Source organism: Poeciliopsis prolifica, unplaced genomic scaffold (genome assembly GCF_027474105.1).
Source record: "Poeciliopsis prolifica strain line A6 unplaced genomic scaffold, Auburn_PproV2 SCAFFOLD028, whole genome shotgun sequence".
NCBI lineage: Eukaryota > Metazoa > Chordata > Actinopteri > Cyprinodontiformes > Poeciliidae > Poeciliopsis > Poeciliopsis prolifica.
In genome coordinates, this window is record NW_026562403.1 from 1136466 (window position 1) to 1149604 (window position 13139).

General features: G+C 36.5%; 1 protein-coding gene across 8 annotated transcripts in view; it reads left to right on the forward strand.

Moving 5' to 3' along the window:
• trpm3 (transient receptor potential cation channel, subfamily M, member 3) overlaps positions 1 to 13139 on the forward strand; it is a 131965-nt gene that overhangs the window by 24911 nt on the left and 93915 nt on the right. The gene's annotated exons all lie outside the window — the stretch shown is intronic.

Here is a 13139-nt window from a genome sequence, read left to right on the forward strand (position 1 = left end):
AGCGGGAGCACAATGCTAGAGAGGTTCAGAGAGTGGGACAAATATGAGAAAGGGTAAGGAAAGTGTTGAGGAAGAAAAAAATGACATGAAGGAAGTGGGGGGGAAACGATGCAAGGACATCACAGATTCATTTTTAAAAGTTTTATTTACAAAACTAACAAAAGTACAGAGACTGTAAACTGCTGATTTGTGTTAAGAGTAATTCAAGATATGGGAGCTAAAAAGAGGAATTTGCAGGAATATCTTAGAAGAAAATGCTCCACTGGAGAACGGAAAGACGCTTGGCATCCGATTCCAGCATAGATATGATATCATGAATCACTCATCACATAATATTGCTAATAAGATAAAGACAGCTATGTCTGCTTATTGCGAGTTGCAAAAAGGTTTAGTCGGAAGACTAACATCACATCGCCTGAGTAGACATGCAACATGGGAACTAGAGCATCTTTTGATATTTCAATATGTTTAGTCGCTTCTATAAATCCACAGTCCTTTTATACAGCTCACTTACAGGCATTTGTATCCTAAAACCTCATCTTTGTGCGCTCTTGTGATTTTATAAGCCAGTTACAGGCGTGCTGTTCAGAGGGCTATTGTTGGAGGTTCTGAATACCTCTTCTCCACTCTCCTTTGATCTGGCTCCATCAAAGTACCTCACAGAGCAGTTTTGCTGTGATGTTGAACCACACAACCAGAGTGCCTCGACTCATGTGTCGTGCATTTGCATTTGTATGCCGTGGTGACATGAATGTCCCTGTGAAACCTTGATTGAATCCGCACAGTCTGTGTGGGGGGAGTGTGGATGGCAACACATGCTGCAGAGCTTAACATGAGGTTCATGTTCTTAGCACATTTTATTTGGTCATCATCTAAATTGGTCAATTTGCACTGAAAAGAGTGACATTTACTACAGTCACAGAAAAAAAGTGATACTAGAGGAACAAATTATTAATTTATCTATTTTTTTTTCTCATCATATGATTTTTTTTTTGTTCATTTCTCTTTGACATTAAATTAAACTAAACATTTTATGTTTTACCTAATTTAGAATTACCAAAGCAATTTCTATTTGCCAAATGGAAGTTTTGGGAAAAAAAAAAACAAAAAAAAAACATTCATTACTTTCTTCAGAGCTTTAAAAACACTAATAATACTGAACCTTTAAATAAATCAGGAAAGCCCAGATGATTATGTCATAGCTTTGGAGGCATTTGATGGCTTAAATGTCAACAATTTGTTTCCATTTGAGTCCTGCAAACCTGTGGGTGTATTTTATGCAACTCATTAAACACAGTGATTCCCTGAGTGACATCACTGGAAAAAAAAAAATATATATATTGGTCAAGATATTGAGGGGAGAATTGTAAACCTCCACAAGTCTGTCTGACTCTTGAATACAATTCCAGATCCCTGAAGCTGCCATGTTAATCTGGTTAAGCAAATTACACTCAAGTATGAACATAGAGGGAATTCCCAGCCATCACACTCTTCAGGAAAGAAGCTTATTCTGATTCCCACTGATGATGGTGAAAGCGAAACTCTTTGTGAAGAGAGTACCAATACTCTTGAGTGGCTAAAATTAAGATTCAATCACTTCAAGAGCAATATAAAAAGTCAGTTTGCAAATTTACACAAGACAAATACCTTAATTTGTTTGGGGACATCTCCTGTGATCTGCTGGAACTAAACATGAAATTTGTGGTAAAAGGGAGAATGCTAGAGAAATTGATCGACCTGGGATCTACAAGGATGGTAGTGTCATGTTGAGGTGGATCTTGCTCCAGGAGGGACTGGTGCACTTCAAAAAGGAGATGGCAGTAAGAAAAAGCAGAACATTATGTACAAAACATTGAGGGAACATAGCAAGAGATGAGGAAGTTACAGTGGGGCACAGTGAGTTAACAAAGAAAAGAAAATGGGTTGATATTAATTTTCTAACATAATTCATTTTTGTTATTTTTTTACTGCTGTCATGCATCTTGACTTTCTTGTTGCTGTTTGGTTTTGGTGATCATCTAATTGCTGTACAATGATTTTGGTCGTCTTGGAGTTCTGCAGATACTGGAGTGGAATGTCGTTTGTACATTTAGAGATAATATTTTTGAAAACTGTGCAGCGGTAACACGGTTTTTTGTTGTTATATTGTTTTTTCTGCTTCCAAGTATAATTAAAAAATAGCTCTATGGTTGATCTGTCTTGTATGACGGGTTATTTGGAGATTTCTTCCTAAACTGTTCCGTGAACTAGTTCTAAAATATTTTACAAAATGCATACATTTATAATTATAGAATATTGCTGATAGAGTTAAGGTTTGCCTGAGTTTGTCTGATGAATAAGAAGGAACGTTGCTCTTCACTCTGTACAGTGTTGGGATTTTCCCAGAGACATATTAGACTGTCAGACAGAAATTAACCCAACACCGTGGCATTATTGTTGAAAATTTCTGCCTGGCTCTCATTTTCCCCTTATATTTTGACCTCTTACCTCCCACCTGCTGTAGACTAGTGTGTGGCTCTGTGTTTTTTTTTTTTCTGTCATTTCCACTCAGAAAAAAATGTCTTGCAGATTGTCAATGCTTGCATCAGTGCACATGCCTGACAATGAGTGCGTGCGTCTGTAATGTGTGTAATGTGGTCCTGCAGGGCCAGTTGACATGGCAGCTTAAGGTGGTTTTGTGTATCCCTGTGGTTTACTCGCTGTTGTACAAATATTGGAACCTCAAATGTAAGCGGGGTCCAAATTGCCTCTGTGGATTAAGGGGAGGGTCATGTTAAAACATTGAATAAATACAGTAACCACTGTAATTCGTAGTGTTAAGTGTTCCATTGTATTACAAATGTAATACACTGTAATACCCCAGCTATCTACTGTTAATAAGCAAAAATAGAGAAAATGTTAATATTATACGATTATACAAGCCAAACCCAGTGTTTGGCCTTAACAAGCACTATTGCGTTTGGTTGAGAATCTGCCAAGCTTAAAAACATAATCCCAACTGTCAGGTTGCGGTGAGGCAATATCATGTTGTACATGAGTCCTAGCAGTGCAGAATAACTTAAGGCAGACTGCCTAATTCAAATTTATTGAGGTACAACAAAGCCAGTGTTTTAGAGCGGCCATCACAAAGTTTGTGGGCAGAGCTGAAAAGACGTGTGGGAGAAAAGGCAGCCTCCATCTCATCAGTTCTTCTACAAGGAATGGATGAAGATCCCATCAAGCTTTTGTGAGAAGCTTGTAAATAGGTGAAGAATTCTTAAAAGAGGAAAAGTATCTTTGTGATACATTGCCAGACTGTGAGGAAAATGTTGGATTTTACACAGTGTACATTTCTGGTTTCTGATGTGTTTGAAACTTTAATATACGTTAGTATGCTAACAGCCAGAGTGATCAAACCTGGAATAGGAATTTGCTCAACTAATGCTAGAGCCATCAATGTAGCGAATGTTCTTCTTTTATTCAAATATTCATAACTAACTTAACAATGTTGAACGACTTTAGTCTCTATAGATCTGGTTTCTTCTTGAAATAATTTGGCACAAGCTCAGTCTAAACCCAGCGCAAAGTTAAGCTTTGAATTTTGTGTACACCAACTTTAGACTGAGAAACAAGACTAGAAAATCTTGTTTCATCCTCCCACCGAAAACCCTCCTTTGCTTCACCTCGGTCAAGTTTTTGTAGTTTCAGAATGACATCATCTGAATTTATTGTGCTTTTCTTTTCTTCAAAGATTCAATCAGTGCCTTTCTACCCTGCAATCCTAGAGCCACAAAAATGAAGCTTAGAATTAAAATATCTGCTTTTGTTCTCTTTGTAAACTATTTTCAGCTCTCTTTTTTTCCCTCTCTTGCATCTTTGCTTTGTGATGTCTGTCTCATTGTGTCTTTCATCATCCTTCTGGCATCTTACTTATTTTAGTACCTTGTATCTCTTTGCCTGCTGTCTATTAACATAAAGCACAAATAACTTTCTGTCATGTTCAAGATACACAGGGGGTGGAATCTATTGTTAGGCTCTGAATATATTTCCATCACTGCTAAAAATAATTTCATCATCATGTTGCAGATCTTTGCTTTATTTTATGCAATTTAGCTTTCACAAGAGCACCCAACTCCTCATATAAAATATATTATCTTCACTGCATGTCCAAAATTAAATACGTTAAGAAGGAACATACATGTTTTCACCCATAGATGGCACTAAACATTTTTGTATTTACAGTAACAGTACAGTAAGACACCTAGATGCAGCAAAACAATGACAGAGTGACACTAACACATTTTAAGAATTGCTTATTTCCTTTGGGCATCCATCTCCAACAGCTTCCAGAGAGCCAGCATGACATCAAAACTACTGCTTTCTCTAAGGTGTCTCGTCCACAATAAAAACATTATTTGTGATTTAATGGAGTGGTTTAGATAGAGCTCAGGCTCTTTTTCGAGATTTTGTTTGGTAAAAAGAAAGAAAGGAAAAACTCAACTCATGCAAATTAGGACAGCTGGGATTCTTCTAATCTCCAAGCTTTGATTAACTGATTGCATTTTCTGTTGGTTCACGACTCTCGTACTCAAAAAGGACAAAAAAAAAAGCCCTTTCTTACATCTTATGTGTTTAATCAGGTGCATTTCAATAGATTACAGCATCATGTGGAACGTTGACTTGTTTCAGAAATTCATTTTAAAAAGTGAAATACACAAGTATTGTATGTTTAGTTCAGTGGTTGTGATTTTTAGCCAGTGAAAACTCAAAACTCACTTTTTTTTTTCAAAACATAAATATTACATTATACCATAAGTGTATATTCCTGAAAGGAAATGAATGTCGCTGGAACTCAAACTATCCATGTTTCTTCCACATCATTTCTTTTAGAAGGAAGCATCTGTTAGCATCTATATGCCATCAGCTCTGAAAAATCATCTGATTGAAGACTTTATTATCCCTGTCTGTATCCTAAAATGATGCTTTCTTTCCTTTGATTAACTTCTAGCGGTTTTCTTTTTCATTACAGGTTGCCTCTAAACAAAAGGTTAGTACATCGTGTAGCGAATGACAAGGTAATGACCTCATTTGCCCTGCGATTTCTGCTCGTGGAACCAATACATGCTTTAATGACCATCATGTCAGTGTGAAAACAAGTCTGACAAAGCACCATGGGGAAATTATGAAATTTTCTTAATAGGAAGACAAGAGAAACCAGACTGCACAACGGAGATGTGCTAAAGGCCACAAATAAACCATCATGACTTTTCTCGTCTCCTCAGCAAACATTAATGAAGTAATTTTGCACAAGGAAACACAATCAACTACCAATGTGCCTGTACAGTCGTATTAAATAAGTTAAAAGTTTCAATGAGTCTCATTTGTCAGACTAAAATTAGCTTTTGAAAATGACCTACTAAACATACTTGCATTAAGTCCAAATTTTTGAATTAAAAACTTAATACTTACCTTAAAACTACAATGTATGTCCAAATCTACACAAAAATAGGTCTCACTTTCTGAATTGTGTGAAATAAATTTGTTTTAGAAATGAGTCCTCCTTGAATAATGTCTAAATAACAATGCATTGACAAAATCTTTAGCTATAAATTGAGCACAAACATTGATTGAATACTCACTATTTAGCTATGTTTTGCCTCACATACTTTATGCTTAAGTGAGCGATTTCCCCTTCCTCTTTTTCTCTCCACAGGAAATGTTCTCATTATTGCAGGGTATGTCTGAGTGTATTGTGTATGTCTAAATTATAAAGCAAATGTGCCATTTGTGCGATTTCAATTAAAACATTATCTCTCTAATGAGCCAAAACGAGAACATAAGCTGCCAATTAAAATATAATTTCTTTATTCGTGCTCACAATGACTGTATTTCCTGTTTTGCACAGTTCAACATAACATGAGAAGTGAATCAAGCTGTTTTATGACAGTGTTTTGTGCAAATGCCTTACAAAAGATTTTTTGATTTTTTTTTTTAGCTGGAAACCAAAGGTCTGCATGTCTTTATGGATATTTTGTACTAATGTGTTTTTTCTTAATTGAAGAAACTGTAACTACAAATCAGTTGTTAAATGATTAGTGAATACTAATGCTAGAAGACACGGCATGTTTAAAAGATTTTGCTGTTAAGATTTCTAAAATCTATATAAGTGGACAAATGTTGCATAAACACAAACCACATCCATCTGCAAACAACTCCCACTTGCAGGTGGGCTTTCTCACAGCAGTGAAGTTATCAAGTCTGAACACTGACCTTTGGCTTATTAGATGAGATGACATGAAAACATATTGCAAGTGATTGCAAATTGTTTAATTATGTATGCGCACCATATGTCATGAATCCTCCTGAAATGCTTCAAGTACTGCACAGCAAAGGAGTGCAGATGATATGCAGAGGACTTATACTGTAAATTTATGCGCGCATGTGCCACCGGGAGGCAACCGGGGGAAGACCCCGAAAAATCTGGAGGGACCATGTTTCACGCTGACCTGGGTAGCTTTGGGATTCCCCCAGAGAAGGAAGGCTGACCTCTCTGCTGCCTCTAGGAGCTCTGATGAAGCTGAAAGTGGATGGATGGATGATTTGATTGGATGTGCATGACAATAGCTGTGCTTGCAATTTGTCTCATTTTGAGCATTTTTGCCACTTCACGTTTCTCTCAGACTCTCGGACGCAACGAGAGAGAGAAACTAACCTTTGAAGTAATTCACCACCAACATTTCACATAATTTATTCACAAGACTGTAAACACAGCAATATTTCTACTGGCAAGAATTTGCATTTATTCCATCTAGTGTGAACATTAAAGTGCAAATATATGAAAAAGAAAAATGCTCCACCATTTTTTTCCTATAGAGTCAGATGAAAGGACAGGTATTAACCTCAGCTGTGTTCAAAATAAAAACAAAAATGCCACCATTATATTTACTGCTATTTATGATAGCCAGTTGCTGAATTAATTTATTTTTTATTATTTTGTTTAGTGATAAAACATTTCGATTTATCTCTATCAGTGATAACATTCACTTCATAAAGATCTTTTAGGTGTCCTTACACTCCACATTTCTCCAGGGTGCTTTTGGTTTACCAGAAATTGTTTTTACTTCAGCAGGCGCAATATCATCAAAATATTTTGCCCTGGAGAAATTATATCTGTTTACCAGGAATTCACATGGGGATGAAAAATTATTTGGAAACAAAAGAAGGAACAAACTAGAGTTAGAATATCTTGCTGTGACAACCAGCACAAAACGAAAGCAGAGCTGCAACATGCAAACGTGTTTTTGGGCTGAGAAACGTAAAAACAACAATGAAAGTGTTTTCCTACCGTACCAAAAATAATTACAATTCTTACAGTAAAGGTGAACAAGGAATTCCCCCTTACAGTCGAGGCTTAGTTTTGACTGTCCATGTCTGTTTTCTTCCTATTTCATTTCCTTTTTAAGGCATACTTATGCCTGATCCTCATTTGTCATGATTTTGCTTAAAAAAATGTGATGATCAAGAAAGTTTTATTTATTTATTTATTTTTACGTGAAAACGTTACTGTTCGGCAGTCCGCTGACAGTGTCTTATTGTGATGCTTCTGCTGCGTTGAACTCGGATGTAGAGTCTGCATTACATTTATTTTCACCCAGGTACCGGATTCCCATGGAGGTAATTAACAATGCTTAGAAAACTCATAACTATATTAATAACAAAAAGCTATGCAGACCCATTAGCTCATCATTACAAGTCATTGTAAGTCATTGTTAAGATAATGGAAAGAAAGGTACAGGTGTAAGAGAGTGATGTGGGAATGATTGAAATCTTGAGCACAATAGACTAAAATTAGAGGCTCTCCAATCTTTTCGAGCAGTGGTCACACTGTTATTCATAATTCACACCCACAAAGCCACAGCATTTGGACCAGCAACACAGTGGAGGAAATTGCAGCCAAATTAGCCCTTATTAAAAAAAAAAAAAAAAAAAATCAGCACCACAGAGAGAAGAAGAATCAAATGTTAAGGAAGCCTGCTGGTCAAATTATATTTTATTTCTAATTTCAACACCCAGTGATACTCTCTTATGACTATAATTTCAAAATTTAGTTTTGAAATTATACAAATTGTTGTATTTTAAAACCGCATTTTATTTTTGCTGAAAGGTACCATATAAATAAGCTGCTCTCTTCCCCGCTCCTCGTTCCCCTGAGCAGGCTTCATCTCAAGTTCAGGTCCTCTGCCAGAGGCCAGACGTGGGATGGCAATTATAAATTCATTATAAATTAGAAAGAAAACTTGGGTGATGTGGAAAATTCTTCTGGGGATGAAGAAAAAAACAAAAAAACAAAAACTTGTGTGTTGGTCAAATTGTAAACCTGCTTCATATGATAGCCGCAGTGAGTTTATTATGTACAGTAAACGGTGAACTTTTAAAAATTAACACTGTTTCCCCTCTCGAACTTCATTTCAGAGAAAAATGGGAACATAAATGTATATATTCTTGTCTAAAGTTGGCAGGTTTCTTCTGTGTTTCAGAGACATGAAACTACAAACTGTTCTCAAGTTGTGTACTCATCGTTCCCCAATATTTCTATTCCAAACTCAGGCAAACCTGTTGGCTTGAAGGGGCAGCAGACATAGCAGCATCTGAATGACTAAGCAAGTGGTTATCTGTGAATAATTGATGCCGTCTTGGTTGTTGTGGTGCGGATCTCTTTCTATGTTTATGAAAGCTGAGTGATGACCTCTTGTGATTTCAGCCATTTTAAATGCAGTGCCAGTTGCGGATTTAATGCGGAGCCATTAACACAAGCTGCCTCTTCATCCAGTTTTACTCAATAGAATAATCCTTCCCACTCACTCTGCCTGTCGGAGATGCCATTTATCAAGTAGAGGAAAAACAAACCAAAAATAATTGACCATTGTTTCTACTCTATGCTGTTTGTGGTTTTCTTCTGACTGCTGAATGATCTAAAAAGCTTGGAGATGCTTGATATGCCGTATAATCAGTGGCAGTAGTTTATGGAAAGCCTTCAATAAACTCCAAGCAGACTTTTGTATTTTAATGCAACCTAAACATGGGTTGGGTTCTTGTGGAGTCAATACATGTTAGTTTTGAGATTTGTGAAAAAAAAAAATAACAAAATGAAACAAAAACATAAAGTTAAGGAAGGTGTAACCTGTTTTCTATTAATTGATTTTGACTCTGTCCTCCTGTCTGTCTTGTCGAATCCTTGAACCCGACTGTGACAGCCAAATGAAGAAGGAATAAAGGTGTGGTTTAGTGTAGGAAGAGTGTTGAAAGAGAATGTAATGCTTTTTGACATGGGAAGTCTTTCATCGTTGTTCTTTGATCAGAGAAAGCAGTGGGACATGGTTTTCTTTCTCACTGCCTGTCTTGAGTTCATTCTGGGATATCACTTTCTTGATCTGTCTGTGTTTCCTCCCTATTTCTCCATCCCACACCATCAGTGTCATGCAGGAGAAAGGATATGGCAGAGGCTGCAGCAAGGTGCTAGGCCACCTAACCTTATATCTTGTCAAAATGTTCTCAGGTACCTTATAAAAAGCTTGGCAGATCCTCTGTGGCATTGTGGAAATGCTGAGGGTTGATAATAAAAAATAAGCCAAACATTGATATTTCTTAAACTTTTTAGCGCCTTTGTCATGCTTCAACTCCAGATTTCATTTGGTTATATTTTTGGATTTTAAGTGATAGACTGCAGCTGAATAGTTTATAATTAAGTGGAATAATGAATAGAAATTTTTTAAAAAATGTGGCTGTTTTTTTTCTTTATATAAGAAATTTTATGTTTTTTGTCACTTTCTACGTTTTAATGCAATTAAAATAATAATGCTTCAGTTAAATTTGTAACATTGCAGTGTTTTATTTAATCAAGTTAGCTGAGAAGACTATTTATTTATTTACTTATTTATTATCATTCTGTATAAGTTTAGTTGTAACGCCTAGATACATACTTTTGTATCAAATTGTGTCCATACTGAGAACCAAATCTGAATTATGACATTAATTTTATGTATGAAGGTAAGAACTAAAAGACAAATGTAACTTTTGGATAAAAAATGTTTTCTATCTCAACTTCACAGTGGCTGCAAGACTCCAGAATGTCTGTGCTTCCAGCTTCTTGCCAATAAGTCGTTCTGGTTGGTTGATTAATGTAAAACATTCTTACGTTTTATGTTCATGTTAAGCAAACGTATGGAATAAGGTGTTTCTTCCAGCCTGTAGGCTCAGATAAGCTAATCCGACTGCTGGCATGTGAGCCCTGTTCTGGTTTTTCCACACGATTCAAAATATTCAACTATTCCTTTCACAAAATGTCTAATTCCACATATTCAGCAGGAAATAAAACCCCACAGACATATAGCTAGATTTTTTTTTTATCCTATTACAATATCTAAAGTGGTGTTTATAGACCTTTTTTAAAAAATGAATTCAAATCAGTTCTCTTAGGGTTCTGCAGTTAGGGTTAGATAAACTGATTTGAAGAGTCACACATTAACAGGATGTTTTTTACTTTGTTGCCTGTCCTTATTTAGAGAAATTTCCTTTTGAGTAGATGTCTCAAATTTATTCTTAAAACATGCAAGAGCCTTTCACTACTTCCCATTGTTTCTATATAGGATTTTACCATCTTCAGCACCTGTCTTTCTTTCTGTTTCCTCAGCATGTTTTCCCCTCCCAAACCTCAAACTGTGAATTTTTGTCACTTTGTGATCTCACTCAAAGCGTCAGCCGTGAGTCGCAGCTTTTTAAATCACATGGAGGCAGCTTTATTTTCCTTTGAACAGCTTCTCCAGCGTGTTTCCTTGTACTGTCATTTGTGGATCATCTCAGTACGCAATGGAAACCTGAAGCAAAAATATATGCGCTGCCACACACACGTACACACACATTCAAGTGCATTCGGAGCTGATTTTATGTCACATGTACATGGCTAGTTTGTTGGTTTGGCAATGAAACCTTTAACAGAAGTCTGCTAATTTACCTGCAGTAAGGAATAATTATCTCCACAAAGAACGACTCGGATGTTAAACTATTTCCTTTGCAAAAACAACACAATTACAGACACACTTTGACTTTGAATGACTTTAAATCCCTACGGACATGAAGGGTCTATAACACCAGAGTGGGGTCAGTCAAGCAGCACTTTTTCCTTTATATTTTTAACTTCAAACATGAAATTCACAAAATAAACTTCACTACGTCTGGCAGACGGTGGTAATATGTATCTATTAATGCATCAGGTTTCAGCGGTCTACTTTTTAGCCACAAAGATGAAATGAAGGGATTTTTTGTGTGTTTTCTTTTGTAATTTTATAAACACCACTCCAGGTCCAGACCTCAAAGGTATTAGTGAAATCTATAACTGACTTGATGGGTTGCAATGAAACAAATTTTGCTGTACAATAATTATTGATTCTGACTAAATGAATCACTTCAGAATGGCATTTGTACACTAAGTCATGTTATTTTGATAACAAAAAAAAAGTAGGAAACTTATGTGACGTCCATGATGGCTGGTTTTTTCTTCTCCAAGTTGAACAGAAATTAGCTAACGCACCTCAAACGTGCAACACACATGAATCTTCACAACAGAGCTAATTCATTTGCTTTAAATCAATTAATACTTGCATGTGAAGCATCTTTTGAAAAGCTCTACAATCATAAGGTTTGGATTTTGTATTTAAAAAGAGGAAATTGGTTTGCCTAACCAGTTTTGTTTTGTAAATCCAGAATCAGCGATTCACTTTTTCCTGCTGCCATGAGACGGCATTTTTTCCTCTTATGCAATCTACGAAACACATACAACTCTTTTCTTCAAGAGTGACGAGCAATTTTCCCTGGCTGTGATATGCATAGTGAATGTCGAGTGAATGAAAGTGACCTTTGTTTCATTCAGATAGCAATGCATGGTATCTGGCCCCTTCCACTTTTTGCTTCCTTACATTTCAGCCTTTATTTCTGTTTCTTTCTTTTTCTCCCCATGCCTCCCCCAGCCTTTAACCATTTATCAATTTAACTTTTATCCCCCTTAAATGGGAAGAGCAGCTCTAAATCTCATAGTGTAGCTATAGGACATCTCCCAGTGGGGCTGTAGCTGCTGCAGTTTGTGAATGTGTGTTTCTGTGTGCACACTTATAAAATGCGGTGTACCATATAATCAGTGAGTATCTCTGCGCTAGTATGGAATTGTTCCCAGAGCAAAGGCTTGGACGACCCTACCATCTGTTGGAAACACACAGGAAGTGAAGGGATCTGAGAGGAAGGATGATCGCAGAGGTGTTGAGAAAAGACACATCAGTTTTAGTATTAAATAAAAGAGATGTGTGCATGTCCATGTGCAAATTGGATGCAAGTGTTAACGTGAGATTAAATAATTTCAGACAAATTTGTGTGTGTGAGAGAAGGAAATGAGTGAAATGTGTGAATATGTGTGTGTGACTGTAAATTGGAAAGAAACCCGGACAATGAAAGTGAACAGCATGGCCACAGGGGCTATTTTTGTCCTTCCATCCACCCGTCCGTCCGTCCATCTCTGTCTGTCTCAAGCCGACTCAGTTCTGAATTCCTCTAGCCCCCCTTCATTGCACATGCTGTCAACTCTGTTCGTCCTGTCTGATTTCCTGACATACATTTGACCACATCAGCCCCGTCAAACCAGTTCTCACTCTGTGTCCCACATTTTGAAGACCAGTCACACCTCCATCTTGAGCTGCTGCTGCCCTAAAGGGATGACTGTCACTTGACATGTTAAAAGCTGTCATATAAATGACGGACTTTCACTGGTTTTGCAAAATGAAGTCTTGCAAAAACTTCATTTTGCAAGAAATGAAGTTTCAGAGATCTTCAGAAGTGTTTTTTCATGATAAAATTTTCTTATCTCTTATGTCTTCATGTTAATATTGTGGCTCAATTAGTTATAGACTTCTGCAAAGCTGCCCAACTTCATTTTATTTTGGCGTCTAAAGTGAAAATAATCAGATATCACTCGAATAATTCTTACATAAATACTGTGAGAAACCTTTAATTGAAAAACTTTCACTTTGCCTAAAGTTTTTTGAAATGGCACAACATGTTTATTTCCTTCTATTTAGTAGTCCTAGATTTCATTTGATACCAAGAAGATACATACT